The sequence below is a fragment of the Pinus tabuliformis genome, chromosome 3_2 (genome assembly GCF_031772625.1).
Source record: "Pinus tabuliformis cultivar Carrire ecotype Pingquan chromosome 3_2, CPIR1, whole genome shotgun sequence".
Taxonomy (NCBI): domain Eukaryota; kingdom Viridiplantae; phylum Streptophyta; class Pinopsida; order Pinales; family Pinaceae; genus Pinus; species Pinus tabuliformis.
In genome coordinates this window covers 255384999-255409048 of record NC_142302.1, presented here as the reverse complement: position 1 = coordinate 255409048, position 24050 = coordinate 255384999, and the positions used below count along the sequence as shown (strand labels likewise).

At 36.2% G+C, this 24050-nt stretch overlaps 1 pseudogene; it reads left to right on the top strand.

The window, feature by feature from the left end:
* Positions 1 to 1322: 1322 nt before the first annotated feature.
* On the top strand, positions 1323 to 21866 carry LOC149180642 (pathogen-related protein-like; annotated as a pseudogene).
* Positions 21867 to 24050: the final 2184 nt, after the last annotated feature.

Here is a 24050-nt window from a genome sequence, read left to right as displayed (position 1 = left end):
ATATCAATAAAGAGGATGTGTGGATGAGGGCTTTTTTCCAAAGCCTAGATGGGGAGGCTAAAAAATGGTTTAGAGAATTACCTCCTAGGTCTATTGCAAACATTGAGGCCTTAGATGATGTGTTTTTAAAGCATTGGGGGGATAATAAAGATTTGCTCTTTTATCATATTGAATTTGGGAATTTGTAGAGAGAAGATGGTGAGTTGTTGTCTAATTTCAACAAGAGATTCAACCATATGTATAGCAATTTACCATGTGAAATAAATCCTACCTGTACTTCTACTATGATTACTTATGCCAATGTCTTTGATTCTCAGTTTTGTCTGCTGTTAAGAGAAAGAAGATGTGATTCTTTGGCTGATATGCAAAATGCAGCCTTCGAAGTAGAAGCAAACATCATTGCTACAGAAAGACTCGTAGGTGATGTCGAAAGGAGAAGACAGGGAGGTGAGTCCTCATCATCCTTTGATCCTAAGATCGATGAATTAGCTAGGATGATAGAGTTATTAGCCTCTGAAGTTTCCATATTAGAGGCTAAGAAGTATTATGAGGAAGCAAGAGATCCTTGTTCCTTTTCTCTTCCAAAGCCAAAGCCATATAGAGGAGCACAGGAGAAGTTGTAGATTTTGCAGAGAAATAAAGATGCAAACGAAGACAAAAGGGTGAAGCCCCTTTTTCAGAATATAGTCATGGAGGAAGAGCAATATGAAGAAGAGGAGGAGGTCCATGGTTTGGAAGATAAGGGCAGTGCCCCTTTCCTAACCAGAGCTGCCTATGAGAGGTCATTATCTATAGGCACTACTCACCAATTTGTTGTACCTGAAAAGCAATAGGTTGATCAGCAGAAGCAGGTCCTAATATCCTCACAGACCCTGAGCTTGAAGCCATCCCATCTTCCCATGACTATGCAAATCTTCAAATTAGCCAGCCTACTATCATCCCTAGTCTAGTGATCAATAAGGGAGAAGAAATCTCCCCATCATCTTATTTTTCTCTGTCTGCTCAAAAGAGAATCCCTTAGTCTTGATATTCTGAAACCTGCTCAGGTAGCCTCCATACAGATTAAAAAAGTAGCTTGCCAGATGACAAAGGAAGATGGTGCAAAGTTTTGGGACTGCTACTTGGATGTGGACTATTCTAAGCAAGATGCAGGAGCACATGATGTGTATGTGTCCTACACACAAGAATACATTGGCTCACCACTCATATTAGTTGTGCAGGCCACAGATGACACAAACAAGTACATAGCTACCATTGTTATTCATTGGGTGTACAAAGGCTCCCATGAAGAACATCCAAGGAGGAGAATATATAGAAAGGGGATGAAATTTGATCCATATCTACCGGATGAGCCCAAATGCCCTAAACTTTTTGAGGTAGATGATCAAATAAATCCAGCTTTGTTGATCTATGATGAACCAGACGAGAAGGTGAGAAACAGTTTTGATGGCCCAGTAGATGGCCAGTTTTTGAAGGTTTATGTTTAAAGTTATCAGGCCTTAATGATTGTAAGCTTTTTCTTTGCAGGTTTTAGTGTAGACATAATTTTACTCCATGCCCAATGGATACTAGGCAATGCTTTTAGGCTTGTTTTGTATGAAGGGATTGGTCTACAGTTCTTGAGACCTCACAGGGAGGATCTCATCCCCAGAAGGAGCCAGTGTTAGCTCTGCTACATACTTCAGCGTTTGGAGGACAAAATATCAGCTTGGCCATGTGTTTATGCAGAAAAGGGAGCTCACAGTAGTCATTTACCTTCCACTCCTTCATCTTCTTCATACTCTCTTAGCCCTCACTGCATGTCTTTTCCTCCATTCTTACTCTATAACTCTATGAAAATCCAAGATCTTTTAGCCCCTAGGCGCTAAGCTTCAAACCCATGTAACCGTGCACCTTCGCCTAATCCTCAAATTCACTGTTTCCCTATCATAGCAGACAGAAACCCATGCGATTAAACCTGCACCGTTCGCTCATCACATTATGATCCAATGGTCTCCACTGCTTTCCCCACTTGTTAAACCCAGTTTATTTCCCCTTCATCTGATCGTCTGTCACCGCAATCCAACGGCAGTCGCTCCTCCTTGCCCCGCAAACCGCCCGCGTGTTAATGCATGGGGAAAGCGGTTTCCCGCCTGTCGTATCTGTCACATGTCGTGCACTCATTGCATCGCTTCCCCATTGTACGAATACCACCCCACCCCAAAAGCGGTGCATGGAATACTGCTTACCGCCATCGTACTGTTCCCCGCTCGTTAACATCAGCACATCTTATCTGCCCGATAGCTGTCGGATTTGTCACCCATGATTCGACGGCTCGCGATTGTCTTCCCCTGTCTGCCTCTTGATTCCTCCTGCCAATGATCTCAACCATTCATTAGAGCGATCCAATGGTCGATGATTGTTCCTGTCATGCTCATGCTTCCACCATGCGATCTTTGCGCCCTTGACTGTTCTGTGCACCCGAAGGACAGAGGCGACCATCTATCAGTGTTTGGTGCATTACTACTTCAACTACTGCATTCAACACATTGTGTACCTAGGAGGGATAAGGACGAGCATAACGAGTTCCCGGTACCTTTTCCAGAAAATCCTCAACCACCGCATTCAAGAGCAAGAGGACAAGCCTCGAGCAATTAAATGCATTTATTAGTTATGGAGCTTGTTTCAAATTACACTCCACTTGTTCAGGAAGGATGGCTAAGCAGCAGAAAGATCAAATCCATTCATTAAAACAATCAAATTGTAGCAGAGACTCCATTAGAGAGTTAAGGTGGTTGGTGGTCCATTATGACCCCTCCATGCATAGAACAATAGAATATCTTTGTAAACAAACTCTATATATACCCAAAACACAGATGTAATCAAGGTTGATGGTTGTTGTTTTGATGTAAGGTTTAACTTCTGGATACTGTAACTACTGTGATACTTGTAGCATTTGGTCTTCAATTTCAACTAATACAAGCTTCTTTTGCCATTAACTGCTCACTTTCCACTTTTTCTTTGTTCTAGGCTGTGCCTGTTATGCATTTTTCATGTGCTCTTGATGTTTAGCATTAGAGGGGTTGTCATCCCACCTCTATGTTAGAATCTAGTATGTATCATTGAATTTGTTATGTAGGTTTCTGTTTACTTAGTGCCAGAAAGCTATCATCCTGTCTATGCATTAGGAAATATATTTATAGACCTCTTTACTAGTTGCAGCTGGCCATCACATGGTCTTGTGCATCTGCTGGTGTGGTCAGTATTCTCCATGTTCACCTAATCCTCAAACTGTGAGTAATTGGTGGTCTAAAGCCTTGTAGTCTGGGGGTGTTCACCCATGTCTGGGGTTAAGCATAGTAGAAGTGGTTATCTAGCTTGAATATGCATCATTCCCTCCATTCATCCACACATTCCCAACATTTTTGTTGAGTTTGTAATGTTCCCAAGCATCTATGAGATACAACCTAGGAGAGTTTCTTGGGGTGATAACAGGTAGATCCATTTAACTAACAATGCTTCATAAATCAAATAAGAAAAAACTTTACCTGTAAATCATTTGGAAGAAAGTTGAAACCCTTGTAAATCTTGTGAAGCAGATTACAGAGGGAAACCATCAGAATATCCCTCAGCAAGTATCGAGCAAATTTCAATTTAATTTGGTTAAGTTTTCAAGGTATCTTACCGGCAAGTGATGTTGATTGTTCATACTTCTCTCCTCAACTACACATAATGGTCCTCATGTAAATAGATATTTCCATGGGTGCCTCACAAACCCTAAGGCTTGAGCCATGAGGGGTTCATGACCATTAAAACCCTCAATCACTCCAACCTCATACTGAATTGAATTATTAAATGAAAGATTCATGCACTCATAACTAAATTCACACATAGATTCTAGAATCATGCATAAAATAACAAAGGAAATTAAGATTACAAAAATATATCAAACAACACATTATTCTCATTAAAATCAAGCTCAACTAGTTACATAATATGACCCATTTGGGCTTGGTTTCTCTTCGACTGTGTTTACATTGTGGATGGACACGTTCATCTATGTCACATGATTACATTAAATAACTGGAATTTCTAACTTCTAGATCCATTAAATCTACACGAAATCCACATCGCTCTATCTAAAAGTAAATAATCTACTAACTAAGCAGATTTTCTACTATCAAAAACTTCTTATGTGGACTTCGGAAAATTGAACATGTATTCATGAGGATATCATCCTCTTTAAATAGTTTCTTGTTCTAGAAACTTGGTTTTTTGTTTTCTTGGAGGTGAGTGATAATTAGAATATAATGGATCATGTTATATCCATGATTTTCTCCACACAATCAATTAATTATTTTCTTAATGATATTGATCGCAACATTGAACAAAGATTCCATGTCCACATGTAACAAACCACATCCTCCACCATAATTTTCTCTTTCCGAAGCTTGTACATTCGATTTGAGTTGGGGGTTTCAATGCTCCTGGATCATTACATGCCGTGTTCCCTCTCATGAAAAATGAAAAATTCACTAATGGTTTGGTATATACATTGTCCATGTAAATAAATAAATGAACTAGAAATTGCCCTAAAAGGTGTAAAGAGACATGGATAGGATTGTTAATTTGAAAAATTTGTATTGTAGTTTCAAAAATCAAGAAAATACAACTTTAATAGGACAAGGTATTGTTACTATAATGAATATCATTTAAGGCCTACTAAAAAACGTCTTTTTGAAAGGATATCCATTGCAAAACAAGATACAAACATTTTATCAGGTTTGTACTCTAAAAAAATTTACACATACAAATCAACAAATTCGATCGCTCACATCTCACCTGTGTCAGCTTTCTAAAATTGGATTTTCATCTCCTGTCTTGTCTGGCTAGTGCACCCTTTGTTTCCATTTATTGCCTTGTTCCAAATACTCATCCAGTTGTTGCACGTTATGTTTCCCTTCACTGTTTCTCCATTCTAGATACTTGTCCACTTATTCCATGATATCTTGGGATTATATTGAGTAAGTATATCCTCTATTCCTTTGACAAAGAAAAACAACAGTTTGAAAATTGTTAGTAGCTAATCTGAAGAAAGAAAGGAGTTGCAGTAGACCAATAATCATTTCTCGAAATCATTTCTCTAGAAGTATTCTGGTAGAATTAGAGAAGACACTGAGCTTGACTTCTATGGGTTTCTCCTACAATAATCCATCTAGTGTTGTACCGTGTTGTACCAAATGGTGTCCAGTTCACTTTCTTCAATGCATTGTGTGGGCTAAATTGTAGAATTCCTGCAGAAACTCCGATAGATCTAGAATTCTAGTTAAATTAAACACAAGTAATTTGTTGATATTCAGGAGAGGAGAGAAAGAATTTGCTCCATAAAATCAATGTATTAAATTAATGAACAATAGTGATACATGAGCAACCAAACCTCTAATCCCAAAGGGAGGTGGTTATATAGAAATTGCCGAATCTAGAAAACTAGGAAAAAGCAAGTAAAAAACTAGAAAAGGCTAAGAAAAGCTAAAGGGAGGCCTAAAATAGCAAAAATGGCTCAAGAAAACCTATGCCAACTATTAGCCACGAGGAAAGCATGAGGAGGAGTGCATTTTCCAAGGAAGGCAACTTTAAAACATGCTAAAATGGTCCGAGGGACCAAATCCTTTGATTTAAGGGGGAATCTTCATGTGGGGTGCCAATCCTCAAATAACTCAAGTGGATGAGGTGTGGTTCACTGTGAACATGCGCTTAGATGTCTAAATGGTTTAGGAAAGTTGTTGGATCAATACTTCGTTAATATTAAGCCTTTAAGGGAAAAAAACAAGGGAAAGTTGGTCCAGTGAGCTAGTTTACCAAAAACCAAGTGTGAACATGTTTTTTAGTGCATGTGGCTAAGTCAAGGATACTTAGGCTAAAAAATAAATGTAGATGTTAGTATTATATTCCAACACCCCCCCTTCATCCTAACTCACTTATCTAAATTGAGCCCTAGCCAGGATGCCATGTTAGGTACTCAGGTATAATAAATAAAAGATCCTCATAAAATGAAGAAAGAGGGAAAACCTCATGGGAACCCCCCACCCCCCCCCCCCCCCCCCCCCCCCCCCCAAAAAAAAAAAAAAAAAGAGGAAAAAAGGGTTAAGTGGACAGAAGAGCCTACTCAGCTGTCTCCACCACTCCAAGCATAGCTCTCTGTTCTGAAAAATTATTTTCAGTGAAAAACTTGGTGAAGATGTCTGCAACTTGCTGCTCAGTGGGGCAGTACTGTAGTGATATGACTCGGTCACGGATCAGCTCACAGATGTAATGCATGTGAATATCGATTTGCTTGGTCCTCTGCCTCTAAACTAGATCAACATATATATGAATGAAACCCTGATTCTCACAAAATGTGACAGTCATAAGTGGATATTGAATACCAAACTTGGAGAGAAGCCCCTGCAACTAAATGGCCTGTGTAGCTGCATTCACTGGACCTCTATAGTCTGCCTCGATTGTAGATAAATCAATCATGGATTGCTTCTTACTAGACCAGAAAAAATGCCCTAAACAAAAGCTGAAAACATAACCAGAGGTGGACTTGTGGTCTGTACCATTGCCATCCCAATCAGAATCTGTGTACCCAATAAGTGAAAGTGGGCAATCTGTAACTGGAAGTACCTTTCACATATCTAAGGATTCACTTTGCAACTTTCTAGTGAAGCTCATGGGGGTCTTGCATATATCTGGAACAAACTCCTACTGCAAAAGATATATTAGGTCAGGTGTGAGTAAGATACAAAAAACTCCCAACTAACTGTCGATACAGTGTACTGTCCACCAAAGGTGTAGTACCTGTATCCTCAAATCTGATCCCTGAAATAAAGGGAGATGTTGTTGGCTTGCATTCTGTCATATGAAAGCAGACAAGTAGATTTGATGCATACTTAGAATGTGCCATCTTGATCCCTGAAGTAGATTGAGAAACTTCAAGACCAAGAAAGTAGTGCAACAGTCCCAAATCTGTCATGGAAAATCGATCGTGCAATGTTGATTTTTCTGAATCAATAGCTAAGGTAAGGTTCCCTGTCATCAATAAATCATCTACATAAAGTACTATCAGCAAAAGGGAATCATCATGTTGTAGCAAATAAAAATTCGGGTCAGATTTGCATCGAATGAATCTATTGGAAAGTAAGAAAGAATCCATCTTTGCATACCAGGCTTTGGGAGCCTGTTTTAGGCCATACAAAGATTTCTTTAATCTACAAACGAGGGAAGAGTTATGAATGTATCCCTGTGGCTACTCCATATATATCTTCTCCTTGAGATCTCCATGAAGAAATTCACTCTTCACGTCCATGTGATGAACTTCCCATTTGCGAGAAGCAGCAATGGCTAAAACTAGTCGAATGGAGTCCATTTTTGCAACAGGTGCAAATGTCTCTATGTAGTCTATGCCATGTACCTGTGAGTATCCTTTCGCAACAAGTCGAGCTTTGTACTTTCTGATGTCACCATCTGCAGAAATCGTTTGTTCAATAGATCCATCGACATTGAACAAGCTTTCTTCCTTTCAGAAGTGGAACCAAGTCCCATATGTTGTTTTCCATGAGAGCAAAGTACTCTTCATCCATGGTAGCCTCCTAAAGCGGGTTTCCATCAGCCTCTGAGTGTGACTGTGGATATATACCAAGTTTCATATAACAATGTATGGGAAGCAATGGCTCAGTGGCAGCCAGGGCTTGCGAAACCCCAAAAAATTGTGATCTAGTCCTTCTCACATCTGCAGGATTACCAACTAGTTCGCCCGCATCTTGCAGGGTTTTATCTGCCGAAGTTGGCAGCTGAGTTGGAGAAGCCATGACCTTCTCCTCATCCTCTGAATTATACACAAGAGACTTCTCTGATGGCTGCTTTGAAGTTCTCAAAGAATTTTCGGACTCCTCCTCATCAGTGGAAACAAGCGGTTCCTTCGCATGGTCTGCTGAAAAATCATGCAATGATTCTTCTTCAAACTTCACACTTCGAGCTACAAGGAACTTTTCAGTGTGAGAGTCCAGCAATCTATATCCTTTGACAATGTTAGGATATCCAACAAAGATAAATTCAGCACTTTAAGGCTCCAAATCCTTCCTCTTATCTATCGTAATGTGAGCCCATGCTCGTGAACCAAAAATGCGAAAGTGCGACACTTTCGGTTTCTTACCGATCCAACATTCAAATGGAGTGGTGCCTTTGAGTGATTTGTGAGGAATGTGGTTCTAAATGTATGTTTCACAATTAATAGCTTCGGCCCATAGCTTAAGAGCTAATGATTTGGACTATAGCATACAATTGGCCATCTCTTTTAACGATCGGTTTTTCCTCTCCGCGTTACCATTTTGTTGTGGTGTATATGGTACTGTGTGTTGTAGTTTTATATCTGCATCAATACAAAGTTTCTGCACGTATTTTTTGACATACTCCCCCCCATTATCAGTATGGAATGTCTTGATATTACACCTAGACTCATTCTCAGCAAGTGCTTTAAATTTTGTAAGGCATTCAAATACTTCTGATTTTAATTTCAGAAAAAATACCCAAGTAAAGCAAGAGAAATCGACTATGAAGGTGAGTACATATCGAGCCTTACTGACTGAAGGTTGCGGGAGGCCTATGATTTCATTGTGAATCATCCCAAGAGGTGAAGAAGCTCTTTGTGCCTTCCTTTTGCCAAACTTTTTCTCTAGATGCTTGCCAAGAATGCATTCTTGACATACATTACTTGTGAATTTAATAGCGGGAAATCCTTCTACCATGTTTTCCTTGTTGAGTTGATGCAAGTACTTATAGTTTAGATGACCAAATCTTTCATGCCATAACCTGCTAATATCATTATATTGTGGAAAAAATATAGTGCTAATAGATTTAGGAACAAATTGGGAGAATAAATACAAATGAGAACCATGATCTGCAATTCCATGTGCAAGCTGTGAGCCTATGGAAATGTCAGTAATCACTGTGGAGTCCAGAGTGAACTCCACCTTCCTTCCAGAGCCAGAATGAGTGATATGATATATCGAGAGAATATTTGTGGACAACGAGCAAACATGAAGCACATATGTGAAGCAGCCCCCTTCAAGGTCTACAATTCCTTCTCTGCACACCTTTTCGGGTGTGGCATCTCCCAAGTAAATTGGGGATCTGGTGCTTTCTTCGATGGAGGAAAATTCATCTTTTGATGCAACCATATGGTTCGATGCACCTGAATCAAGGATCTAAGCTGATGGAGTGGATGTGACAACCATTAAAGCATGACCATCTCGTGCTCTCCCTCTCCCATCTCCCGTTCTATTATCATCCTTCTTCTTTGCATTCTCAGGCATGGTGAGATTGTGCTACTGCAATTGCTTAGCCATCTCATCGATTGTTTTCCTCATGCAATTTTCTTCAAGATGAAAACCTTTGGAACAGTAGCTGCAAAGTGTTCTTTCCTTCTTCTTCTTACCCTTATGAAAAGAAGAGCTCTCTGAAGATTGTACGGGTCTCTCCTTCTTTGATTCATTAAATTTACCCTTCCCTTTTTGCTTGTCTCTTCCACTGCTCTTTGGAGCATCAGTAGCCGCAAGTGCTTGGTTCTTTGAATGCTTGATGGCACCCATTTGGACTAACATATATTACTCTTGAGTCAATCCTGCAATGAAGTCATTCAATGGATGTATTTTCAATTTTTCCTAAGTCAATTTAGATGCTTGAAAAGACGATACAAATACAAAATATTCAGGGCCTAATTTCAAGAGAATCGAATGGATGAGTTGATCTTTCTCTGTCATGACTCCACATGCATCAAGTTCAATGAGGAGGGATTTAAACTTGGTTAAGCATTCTTGCAGGTTGCTGAAATGAGTTGGACTGAGGGATACAAGTTCATTCTCCAGTTGATGCACTCTCATTTCATCCTACTTGCCGAATAGTCCTTCTAATGTGGTCCAGACCGCATCGGGAGTAGTGGCTCCGCTAAAATGAAAGAGGAGTTCTCTGGAAATTTATAGTCATATCAACCCAATTGCTTCATCTAATTTATTGAAATACTTGATCTTCTTCATTGCAAAATTCGGTTCAGTATTTGTTCCCATTGTTACCCTGTAAAGCCCTTTGCTTTGGAGGAGCAAAGTAATCTTTATCTTCCATTCAAAGTAACTAAAAGCACTTAGAACGTGTTTTGTGGGCTGAGAGAGATGATCCATTGCTTCTTACTGCGCCTCCTGATGATCTATACCTTTAAATAAAACCGTGTACAATCCACTAGATTCAAATTAGCTCTGAAACAATGTAGAATTCCTACAGAAACTCCCATATATCTAGAATTCTAGTTAAATTAAACACAAGTAATTTGTTGATATTCAAGAGAGGAGAGAAAGAATTTGCTCCATAAAATCAATGTATTAAATTAATGAACAATAGTAATACATGAGCAACCAAACCTCTAATCCCCAAGGGAGGTGGTTACATAGAAATTGCCGAATCTAGAAAACTAGGAAAAAACTAGAAAAGGCTAAGAAAAGCTAAAGGGATGCATACAATAGCAACAATGACTCAAGACAACCTATGCCAGCTATCAGCCACAGCCACGAGCAAAGCATGAGGAGGGGTGCATTTCCCAAGGAAGGCAACTTTAAAACATGCTAAAATGGTCTGGGGGACCAAATCCCTTGATTTAAGGGGGAATCTTCATGTGGGGCACTAATCCTCAAATAACTCAAGTGGATGAGGTGTGGTTAGGTGTGAACATGCACTTAGATGTCTACATGGTTTAGGAAAGTGGTTGGACGAATATTTCCATAATATTAAGCCTTTAAAGGCAATAAACAAGGGAAAGTTGGTCAAATGGGCTAGTTTACCAAAAACCAAGTGTGAACATGTTTTTTAGTGCATGTGGCTAAGTCAAGGATACTTAGGCTAAAAAATAAATGTAGATGTTAGGATTATATTCCAACATAAATATGGGCCCTTGTAGAGTTTAGTCCAATTCATTGTACACTCATGTCAAGGGTTATTTGACTTCTTCCACTGTAAAGTTGCTTCTGGTCATAGGTCATAGGCATTTTCCTCTACTACCATCATTGACCCAAGGATTTGAAGAGTAATGCTTCAAGATCCTGGAAGCTAACAAAATTATGGTGGATTTCACCCGTGAAGATGTCGTGGAATGTTTGAAAGATGAGAATATAATAGGGACACCTCTGAGGTTTCTATTGGGATATAGAGAAAAAAATGTTGGTTTATGACTACATTCCAAATGGAATCTTGACAAAAGCCTATCATAGAGGGTTCTCTTGTTTTGTTTTGTTTTTTTTCAATTTCGTGTGCTGGTAGGAGATTTGCAATTCATTTCTGTATGATTGTTTTGTTTACAAGTATAGTCGTTCATTTTCTTGTATCTTACCCTCTTCTCCTATTTAGCTACTGTTGGTAACTAAAATATATTTAATGAGATTTGATCCCATAATCTCCTTGAACATATGTACAAAAGCATTTTCCAACTATCTCTACAATGTTAGTGTCAACTAACCTTGGTGGCATTTGATATTATAGTGGAATTGCATTTTTCTATGATTCTGAATAGGCTGCAAGCTTATACAAAAGTATCCCAGGCACTCCGCAGTTGTTGAAGTCCCTAAAGTTGAAGCTATCCCCAGTGATGTTCATTTCTCCTTTTCTCTTAGAATGACCATGTATGAAACTATAGACTTTCAATAGTCTTTTTATATTTTTCTAAAGGATACAAAAATGAGGAATGAAAAAATGAAGGAAAGTAAAATTTGCACATTTTTTTGAAGTTTAGGGATAGGAATCAACTTTCTTTTATCTACCAAATAATTTGGGATTCTTTGTATTTGTTTCTTCATAAAAGGATTCATTGAAGAAATCCATATCATTTATTCTTGTTTAGATCTTTGATTCTGTAGATTCTATCTTGGTTTTCTCTTTTTTAGAATATATATCAACCCTTTTTGTTTTTTTTGTAGGTTATGTTACAATTTATTTCATTCTAGTTTAGTTTTGCCAATGAATTTTCATGGCTTGCAAACAAAGTATTACAAGCATTTTTTTTTTTTTTGGGAGACTAAGTTCAGATTGAATGGAAATTCTTGTCAAAATTCTTCATGAGAGATCATGGTTCAGATTCTTCACATTTTATATTTTTTTTACATTGTCTTTCTTGGTCCTTTTGTACACATGCACATAATTGGATATTCTGGTTCTTTTCATTGGCTAAGTTGTAAACTTACCATTAAATCCTTTGACCTTGTCTGCAACACAAGACTAGGTGGTAACCATGCTTGAGGTCATATTGTTCATTTTGTCATGATGCAAACTTTATGGGATAACCATAAATATTAATAAGAGATTACCATAACCCATAAACCAGTGCTAACTTGGGGCTTATGACATGATTTTTCAAATGTGTTTAATATAATGCTTAAAATGGAAAATAGTGGTTCCAAACTGTAAGTTGGGCTTCGAATTGTGAATTTGGGAAGAGTTGTATTCATAATTCAATGTTATCTTAAAAGTATACATTGTTATCTTTTTACCTTTGAAGACTTGGTACCACCTCATGTGTAAATTGTTTATCAACATGCAATATAATTGGCATTCATTGAGGAAGGGAGAGAGTTGTGTCATTTTATTGATATCATTTTGTATTGATGTGTTGTATTTCCATGACACTTTCCAATAGGAACCTCAAATGATTTACTTATATCAAGAATTGTCTAATTAGTAATTGAATGCTCCAATGTGTATATTGTAATTATTTGATTATACAAGTATAGATTTCTACCTTTTCTATCTATAGGTTTTATGAGGTGTCATCCCTCAAAATTTTGGGGGTTCTCTCTAGTTGTGCCTAAGGCTTGTCCCCTTATCTTCCCTAATCTCTTGAACTTGATGAAACATGGAGATATGGTGAAATGAAGAAAACTTGTACATGATTAAGGACCCTCTATGTGCATCATCTCGCATAACAGATATCATAGTATAAGATTGTGAGACATGGTTTGTAACTAATCTGAAATCACTTCTCAACCTCAAATTATGATATATAATTTGAAATATAATAGCAATGCTATCATATCTCTCTGCCTTGCCTTGTCATGAGTGAACTTCATTTGTAGGTGTATCATCTCAACATGGCAAACAACTCTCTCACTTCTTCAACTATCTCATTCATGACCTTGCCTTGTCATAAGTGAAATTCATTTGTAGGTGTACCATCTCAACATAGCAAGGTGATTCTCAAGGAAGATGTCAAGTAGGAGTTACAAGAAAGAACTTACAGAGAAGAAACACCAAAGGAACCATTATGAAGGACATGAAGGAATCTTGAACCATGATGGAGAGATGGCAATTCATGTTGAATTGGAAGGTTCTAACATTGATCTAGATCCTTTGGAGGGGGAAGATGAATTACAAGAAAAGGTCCATCATGAATAATTCAAAGTCATACTAGCAAAGAGAAGGGCTATTCTAGTGAAAAACATGTCATAAGCCCTAAATCAACACTGTGCTATGCTTATCTCTTCATTGAGTTTAGTTACAAAGAAACATACTAGAATGAAATTTCTAATTATAACTCAAAGTTTGAGATTATTTAGGTTACATCTCTGAGATTCCCTCTCAAAGAGTTTGTGGGAATTAAATAACAAAAAATCACATTCATACTTGAAATTGTATTGCAAGATTCGCGTGAAAAAAGCTATTTTGTCCATAAATTAAACTACACATATTATAATAATGATACTACCTATTTACTATTAATATAAAGTAATATCTAATATTATTTTAGTACATGTATTAGTGTCCTCAATGCATTTTTTACTCTAAATATAAAGTAATATAAAATAGTATTGAATATTATAAGTACTTTTACTGGAAACTTGAGCATTTAGGATATAATTTTGGTTTTTACATTATTACAATTGTTATTTAATGAAACAAACTCACAATTAATACTTATTAAATATCTCAAATTCACTACTTTTGAGCATGTTAAGCTCAGATTATTGAAAAAATAATAGACAATTTGTCTTTGTTTGGCACAAAATTTTCTTAATAATATCTAATAATTTATTTGGAATAAAATATTATGTTAAACTTACTGAAATTTACTAATAATTTTGATCAATATTTTTATTTAACTTTATATTTACATAAAACTTAAAAAACTATAAACAATTTATCTTAAAGAATAAGCCATAATTATAATAGGTTTAATTTACATATTTTTAAAAATCCATTTAAAAAAAGAACTTCAAAATTTTTATAATATTTAATAAAATTATCATATCTTAAATAATATTCCAAAATTTAATACCTTCTTTCATTTTTAGTAAACCAATAGATTTTACGAAAGACTTTTTTTTTAATTTAATAAAAAAAATATTATTTATTTTCTAATAATTTAATACAATAGTTTTTCTTCGCGTGTTACAATTTTATTAAGGAAAAAAAACAGAACATTGTTCTCACATCTTATAAATAGAGATACATATCTCTCTTACTACGTACCTTTAAACATATTTAATTTAACGTTATCTCTGAAACTTTGTTTTTTATTTTTAATATTCTGAAATTGTTTATATATATAGGAGTTGTCTATAATGCGACTTTTTGAGATTCCGGTGACGGAATCCGGCGGAAGAAATTGAGATGAAATCATGATTTGTTGCAGTTAAAATGGTTTTTTAACTGCATATTCGGATTCAGCACCCTGAAAAACCCCTGGGACGGTTTCATTGTGCAGAAATTAGCTATCAAACTTGGATTCCAATAAATTACTGCCAGATTTTCACCGGAAAAAATTGCCGGAAAGGCTTTCAAAAAGTCGTGTTAAAGACTACTATATATTTATTGATATTATCTCTAAAAATTTTATTGTTATTTTTAATATTATGCAATTATTTATAAAGTTAAGAAATGTTTAATGTATATATAAATATAATTATATTTATCGTCATCTTTTATTAAGAATGTAATTTATTTGTGAGATAGTTTATTTAATTTTGATTTGGTTAAAAGTTTGAATATATATATATATATATATATTTTTAACAATCTAATTCATTATCGTTATTTGAAATATAATAAAAATTGAATGATATATATCATGTTGGACTGTTAGACTACGTGGGTTTGACAGAATCACTAGTTGCCTGGGTTTGAACAAGTCTTTGATTAATGGATGATGATTTTGATGGGTGCATGCTCAAAGGGAAAGGTAATTCACAAAGGGATTAGAGTGCAAACTGTGACAGAACCAACGGACAAACATAACCTATTTCTTGTTTGCTACGCTTATAAAATCTTGGAAAGTGTGGAATCAATGGGAGCTCAAGCATCCTCAATCTCATCTTCTCTTATTCGGCCAACCAAGACCAATTCAGGCTGTTTCATCTCATGAGGAAGCCGCAGCAACAATTGTTGGAAAGATAATTTAAAGTGTCGTAGAGCGACAGCGATCGCAACATTCTATTTCCGGAAAACTTCCATTTGAGTTCCCTGCAATGTGATCATGTCGTAGATCGCATATCGCATATTTCCTTGTCAACCTTCACTGCGTCCCTTTCATTGTCTGCGATTGCGATTTTACGATGCGATCCGATTGCATATCGCAAATCGCATGATTCAATGGATATGGAAGTGGCAGCACATCTTTTCTCTTCCGCCGATGCGATGGTGCAATATTGTGATAAGCCATGCATTAAATTCAGATAAGATATTTTCAGCCGTGTAATTAATGATATTTAATGCGGTTGGTAAATGTAGGTAAGATATTTTTATTATCTTATCATTTTAAAATCAAATATGTTTTTAAAACATATAAATGTAATGAATAGCGGTTCATTTTTTAATGATAGAAGTAAGATAGTGAGTTTTGTAATTTCTAAAAAGCACAGCAGTGCTGAGATAATGAAATTGGTTTTTGAAACTGAAGCGTTTCTGTTGTAACCGCTCTGAAGACAAAGACTATTTTGTAACAGTTTTTATTTTATGACTAAAATCCTGTATTAAAAACATAGCGTTGTTCTCTCTGCAATTTTTTTTGTGTTTGAAATTACCAGAAATTTTCAACATGGTATTAAAGCTAGTCTAGGCACTCAGTGAGTCAAAAACATAGTTTGTTTTTCACTATAGGAGCTGTAAGAAGCTTATTGAGGAGATTTTCTCCAGCAGAGAAAGTTTTTTTCTTGTTTTTTAATTATACGTCAGTGTCTCTTCTTTACTTATACAAGTTAAGATGGCAGATGCTGGAACTGGTTTGACAAATTCCCAACTACCACAGTTTAATGGGAAAAATCACAATTATTGGTCCATAACAATGAAAGCATTGTTTGCTTCTCAAGGAATATGGGAATTGGTTGAAACTGGCTATGCTAAACCTGCAGATGCAACAGCATTGGCTGCTTTAATAGTAGCAGAAGGAGACCAGTTGAAGAACAATATGTTAAAGCCCTATTTTTTATCTTCCAATCAGTACATGAAAGTGTTTTTCCACGGATTGTAGCAGCAACAAAATCCAAGGAGGCATGGAATATTCTCAAAACTGCCTATCAAGGCATGGAGAAGGTGAAGACTGCAAAGTTGCAGATGTTGAGGAGAGACTTTGAAACATTCAGCATGAAGGAATCTGATACAATAAATTCATTCTTCACTCACGTTATTGAGTTGATAACCGTGATAAGATCTCATGGTGAGATTCTTGAAGAAAGAAGAATTGTAGAGAAGATCTTGAGAAGTTTACCCTCAAGGTTTGAAGCTATTGTTGTAGCAATAGAAGAAACAAAGGATCTCTTAGTTCACAGTAGATGAACAGAGTGCTTCTCTTATGTCTCATGAACACAGACTGAGTAGAGGAACAAATTCCTCTTTTGAGCAAGCATTCAAGACTGAGATGTCTTTTGGCCAAGGAAAAGGCCGAGGCAGAGCAAATAACAGAGATCGTGGAAGAAGCCAAAAAAAAGGCAAAAATAATCCTACAAGCACAAGCGTAAGGAGCGGCAATCAGAACCAAAATGAAGGTTCAAGCAAACAGCAAGCTCATGGACAAAGGTATGACAAATCCCAAGTCCAATGTAATTATTGTAAGAAATATGGGCACTACGCCAATGAATGTAGAAAAAAACAAAATGACATGAATAGTAGGCAGAATGTTAATTTTGCAAATGAAGAAGATAAGAATCCAAATATTGTGCTGTTAACATGTAACATTGCAGAAGAAAAACAAGAAGATTTTTGGTTCTTAGACTCAGGTTGTAGTAATCACATGACTGGAAATATTGCAATGTTTTCAAATCTGGATGAAAATGTGAAATCTGAGGTAACAACAGGAAATGATAGTAAGATATTTGTCAAGGGTAAGGGCAGAGTCAGTATCCAAGCAAGAAATGGAGAACAGATGATTGTGCCAGAGGTATACTATGTACCTGGTCTGAAATGTAATCTTTTGATCATTGAACAGCTCATTACTAAAGGCTACAATGTGTTCTTCAAGGATGATATGTGTACAATCAGAGACATACCTCCAAGTAAGAAGATCATCACACCGGTGCAGATGACCAGCAATAGAATGTTTCCTCTCAAACTCAGGACATATTTGAAGGAAGGAAGAACTATTGCAGCTGTAACACAAGAAGTCTTTCAGGAACAAGTGAAAGATGAGAATTGGTTGTGGCACTTGAAATTTGGATATCTCAATTTCGGAGGCTTGAATCTGTTGCATAGAAAGGGAATGGTAAAGGGATTGCCATTGATCGAGAAACCGGACAGCCTTTGTGAAGGCTGCATCATGGGCAAGCAACACAAAGAAATCTTTCCAACAGGAAAGAGTATAAGGGAAAAAGCACCTTTGGAAATTGTTCACTCTCATGTGTGTGGACCAATGCAAATACCATCATTTGCTGGAAATAAATATGTTTTAACATTCATTGATGATTACACCAGAAAGACATGGGTGTGTCTGCTGAAACAGAAGAGTGAAGTGTTTGAGAAATTCCGCCACTTCAAAACTCTTGTTGAGAAGCAGTGTGGGCATTATATCAAAGTGCTCAGAACAGATAGAGGAGGAGAGTACATCTCCAAAGACTTTCTGCGTTTTTGCAGAGAGAATGGCATACAAAAGCAGTTCACCACGAGGTATACACCTCAGCAAAACGGTGTTGCCGAAAGGAAGAATAGGACCATTCTTGACATGGTCAGAAGTATGTTGAAGGCAAAACACTTGCCGCATGAGTATTGGGCAGAAGCTATCATTTGTGCAGTTTACATCTTGAATAGATGCCCAACTAAAGCTGTCATGAACAAAATACCAGAAGAAGCATGGAATGGCCAAAAGAAAACTGTCACTCACATGAGAGTATTTGGTTGTGTAGCATATGCACATGTACGAGATCAGCTAAGGAATAAGCTTGACAGTAAGGGGGAGAAGTGTGTCTTTATTGACTATTCTGATGAGTCAAAAGCATACAAACTCTATAATCCATCCACCAAGAAATTGATAGTAAGCAGAGATGTGCAGTTCATTGAAGATTAAGCTTGGGATGGAAGCTTAGAGAAGACAGTGAATGTGAAGACAATTGTGTCTCACGAAGAAGAAGAGGAAGGGACAACAACAAATAATCATTCCTTGGTGGTTCCTCCTCCACCACAGTGAGTACAACAAACCACACCACAAGCTGGAATTCGAACAGCGTTGAGAAGTCAAGGAAGTGCTTCTCCAAGCACGTCATAGGGATCAGAAATACCATCAAGTTCGGATGGAACACCAAGCACACCAAGAAAACCAAGATTCAGAAATCTGAATGAGATTTATGAACCAGGAGAGGTAAGTAACAATACCGGTCTGAATTCATTATTCGCTTTGTATTGTCATGTTGATGACCCAATTCATTTTGAAGATGCTATAAATGAAGATAAATAGATTAAAGCAATGAATGAAGAAATTGGTGCAATTGAGAAGAGTAAAACATGGGAGTTAGTGGACCTCCCTGAAGGCAAAGATGCCATTGGAGTTAAGTGGGTCTATAAGACCAAAAACAATGCTGAAGGCAAGATTGACAGGCACAAAGCAAGACTTGTTGTGAAAGGCCATAAGCAGCAACAAGGCAAAGACTATGATGAAACCTTTGCACCAGTAGCAAGGATGGAAACGGTCAGAACAGTGTTGTCTATTGCGGCATAACACAAATGGAAGATTTATCAGATGGATGTTAAATCTGCATTCCTGAATGGAGTGTTAAAAGAAGAGGTTTATGTTGAACAACCTCTGGGCTATGAAGTTGAAGGCCAAGAGCATAAAATCTGCAAACAGAAGAAGGCTCTTTATGGGCTGAAGCAAGCTCCAAGAGCATGGTACAGCAGAATAGATGCTTATCTGATTGAGAATGGGTTTGATAAGTGTGATGGTGAACCCACACTCTACATAAAGGAGAATGACGGTAAGATTCTTATTGGTGTTTTATATGTAGATGATTTAATTTTTACTAGCAATGATGCTTCTCTCATTGTTGATTTTAAAGCAGTCATGAAAAGTGAATTTGAAATGACTGACTTGGGCTTCTTAAGATATTTTCTTGGAATTGAAGTAGACTAAAGTGAAAATGGTGTTTTGATTTCTCAAGTTAAATATGTAGAAGCAGTGTTAAAGAGATTTAACATGCAGAACAGCAAGCCAGCCGTGACTCCAACTGTATTGGGGTTGAAATTGACCAAAGAAGACAGCAGCAAGGATTTTAATCCAAAATTGTATAAAAGCATAGTTGGCAGCCTTATGTACTTGACTGCAACTAGGCCGAACATTATGCACGCTGTGAGTTTAATCTCCAGATTTATGGAAAGACCGAAAGAGACTCATTGGCAGGCAACCAAGAGGATTCTAAGGTATGTGAATGGAACGAAGGGGTTTGGTATTTTATACTCCTCTTCTGAAAGTTTCATGTTGACAGGTTACATTGACAGTGATTGGGCTGGAAGTGTTGATGATAGGAAAAGCACATCAGGATATGTGTTTCATATGGGATCGGGAGCCCTCATGGGCTTCCAAGAAGCAACCAGTAGTGTCTTTGTCAACAACAGAGGCAGAGTATGTGGCAGCAACAGCAGCAACATGCCAAGCAGTGTGGCTGAGAAGATTTCTCACAGATTTGTGTCATGAACAAGAAAAGGGCAAAACCATTTACTGTGACAATAGCTCGGCAATAGCATTGTCTAAAAACTCTGTTTTTCATAAAATGAAAAATCACATAAACACCAAATTTCACTTCATACGTGAATTGGTTAACAATGATGAGATTGTTTTGCAGCACTGCAGAACAGAGGATCAGTTAGCTGACGTCTTGACAAAACCATTGGGAAAGAAAAGTTTTGATCATTTTAGGAAATTCCTGGGTATGCAGAAAAACCCAACAGTTGAAATTAAAGGGGAGCGTTGGAAAGATAATTTAAACTGTCGTAGAGCGACAGAGATTGCAGCATTCTATTTTCGGAAAAGCTCCATTTGAGTTCCCTGCGATGCGATCATGTTGCAGATCGCATATCGCACATTTCCTTGTCAACCTTCCGATTGCAATTTCACGATGCGATCCGATCACATATCGCAAATCGCATGATTCAACGGTTATGGAAGCGACGGCACATCTTTTCTCTTCCGCCGATGCGATGGTGCGATATTGTGATAAGCCATGCATTAAATTCAGATAAGATATTTTCAGTTGTATAATTAATGATATTTACTGCGGTTGGTAAATGTAGGTAAGATATTTTTATTATCTTATCATTTTAAAATCAAATATGTTTTTAAAACATATAAATGTAATGAATAGAAAATCCTTTTTTAATGATAGAAGTAAGATAGCGAGTTTTGTAATTTCTAAAATGCACAGCAATGCTGAGATAATGAAATTGGTTTCTGGAACTGAAGCGTTCATGTTTTAACCCCTCTGAAGAGGAAGATTATTTTGTAATAGTTTTTTTTTTTTATGACTCAGATCCTGTATTGAAAACAGAGCGTTGTTCTCTCTGCAATTTCTTTTGTGTTTGAAATTACCAGAAATTTTCAACAACAATAGCACAAATTGAATTGGATCCTTATTGTCTTCATATATATGGGGAAACTCAGAAGCATACAGTATGGAGGCAGGGAGCTCCACCCTCTTACTATGAGCTCAACAAGTCGTTTGAAGAAGGACAAACTAAGGTTTCATTTTGTATTTGCACTCGGAATTTGTTGTGTTATGTCATTTAGTTCCTGATATGATTTTACAAATACAGTAAGCAGTTGGATCAATCAATATGTGCAAGTATGGCCAAATGGTTCATTGGAAGAAACTGTGAAGAAGTTATTGAAAATGTGAGAGATGAAGCTGGCTCATAACATAAATATACAATGCTTCAAAACAGTCAACCCTCGCAACTTCTTCTCTCTGATAATGGTAATATTCGAGATATATCAAATCCAGTAACTAACATAAAGACCTCCCTTGTCTGAGTGCGCACTTAGAGTTGACAAGTAATAATACTGGTGTGTGCCTGCCCTTGTAGTTTGTGAATTTGCAGGAAAGCATGCGTTATCAGGAAAAGGGACAGGGGAGATGGGAACCTCCAATGCATTCCTTCAGACATCTTTGCCGGAGGAATTTCAATACTACAAGACGTCCATGGAAATATTCGAGTCCTCTCATGATATATTTCGAACTTCGTTTCCCAGAGGTTTTGCTTGGGAAGTGGTTCAAGTGTATACAGGCCCCCCACTTGTAACGTTCAAGTTCAGGCACTGGGGTGTCATGGAAGGGCCTTTCAAAGGTCATAAACCAACGGGAGAAACCGTGCAGTTCATTGGAATTGCTATTGCTAGGGTATAAATTGTCCATAAATTTCAAAGATATAAACTAAAATATATCCAACCTATTCATGCACCATAATATGCTACATAGCTTACATAAGGAAATGATAACAAGTATATGTACTCAAAAGATGACGCATCTACTACAATAAACATGAACTCGTTGGATTGCAAGATAAACACCTTGAACTTTTCATTTTCAAGACTCTAACTTGTGGATGTCAAGGGAAGTGTCAACAGAAGAGTAATTTTCCCAAACGCTCTACATGAAACCAACACATTATAGGTAAATTAGTTAGATGTAAATTATTTAATCATGAGTTTCCTCCAGTGGCGAAGTAAGCTCGCTCGCATTCATGAACAACTTTAAAGAATCTTGAAAACCACGATTAGCGAAGCAGGAGTTGGAAGCTCGCTGGCATTCACGAACATCTTTAAAGAATCCTGAAGAGATTAGAATGAATTTCAATAAACTAAGTTTTGCACATATCAAAATAAAAGAATCCTTCAGAATTTCAAAATGAACCTAAATAAACATAAATGATCGAAATAAAATAATTTCAAGTTTGTTTCAAGATAGCCCTTTCAAGCGCAGTGAATTTGAATGTAGTTATATGATATATGAGGAAATTGTTTCATCTAAAGTGAATTTAAATAAATTCAAGCTGAATTTCAAGATAAAATTCTTGTGGGAATTCCGCCTACAAGATTCTATAAACTAAAATTTAACAATTAAAATTCCAGCTGCATTGCCTAGACAGACTTGAAATCAAAATTTATAATGAAATGGACAAACACAAGTTGACTAAAATCAATGTTCAAGGGAAATAGGTCCCAAACGGCTTTAATCTGTTGTAAAGAAAGATGGAAGGATTTGAACATTACATAAACATTACACATACCAAAAAATTGGAAGGATTTGAAACTGCTCGGCGACCTGAAAATCACAAGAAATTGTAAGAAACCTTAGGGAACCAAAGAACATATGTAAATTGGAGCAACACGAGTAGGAACAAACACAATTATTGCAGCAGAGCACTGTGAATAAATGCACTGTAAATACTATGACGAAGATTATTCATGTGTCCTGCGCTGTTGTGAATGAGGACATAAATAACCTGCTTGTATCGGGCGGCACATGATCGCAGCGGTGGTTAGTGTTTTTTTTTTTTTTTCATTCAGTCGAAGAAACATCATGTTTTGATTAATCCTATGAGTAGTTAGTTGCAACTGCACCAACGACCTCACCAATAACACTGGCTGTTTTGGCGTCGTAGCATACTAACCCTATGCAAGTGTTACTGAAATGCCACTAGATAGGATCATGGCACCACTCGCAGTTGAAAATGCCACTGCATCAAGAGAATGGTGCTGGGTTAAATGGAACCAATCAAATTTGAATAGATATAATATTGGGTAAAAAAATACACGAGACATTGGGATGAAAAAGTAAGTTAAATTCAGAGGTGAACTGATTCAAAAGAAATGCTTATAAATATAATATAATAAATAATACATAAAAAAATATATTATTTTAATAAAAAAATTAATAATATCTTAATTTTTAATTAATTAATTTATATTATATTATGGTTTTAATTTATTTATTAAAAATAAATTAAAATATAATAAAATATATAACATAGATATATCCATACAATTATAATATAATTAATATATCGGGTAAAAAAATACACCATGGGATGAAAAAGTGAGTTAAGGAAATACTTATAAATATAATAAATAAAAATATAAAAAATATATTATTTTAATAAAAAATTAATAATATCTTAATTTTTAATTAACTAATTTATATTATATTATAATTTTAATTTATTTATTAAAAATATAAGAAAATATATAACATAGATATATCCATACAACTATATGTACATATATATTTAAGAGAGAGATATGCAAACACATGTTAAATATATATATAAATTAAAATAGTCATATTAACACATGTAAAGAATATAATCATTTTTCATGTAAATGTATCTAACATATTCGTCATCTAAAGACATGTAATCTTAATCTATTTTTGAATACAATTATAAACGTGTTTATTTTGAAACATAATTTGAATTATTTTTATTTAATTATCAATATAAATAGATGGATGGTAGGGATTTAACTTCCACAAAATATCTAATGAATATTTTTAATATTAGTGAAGATAAAGAGTTAAAATTTAGTAGCT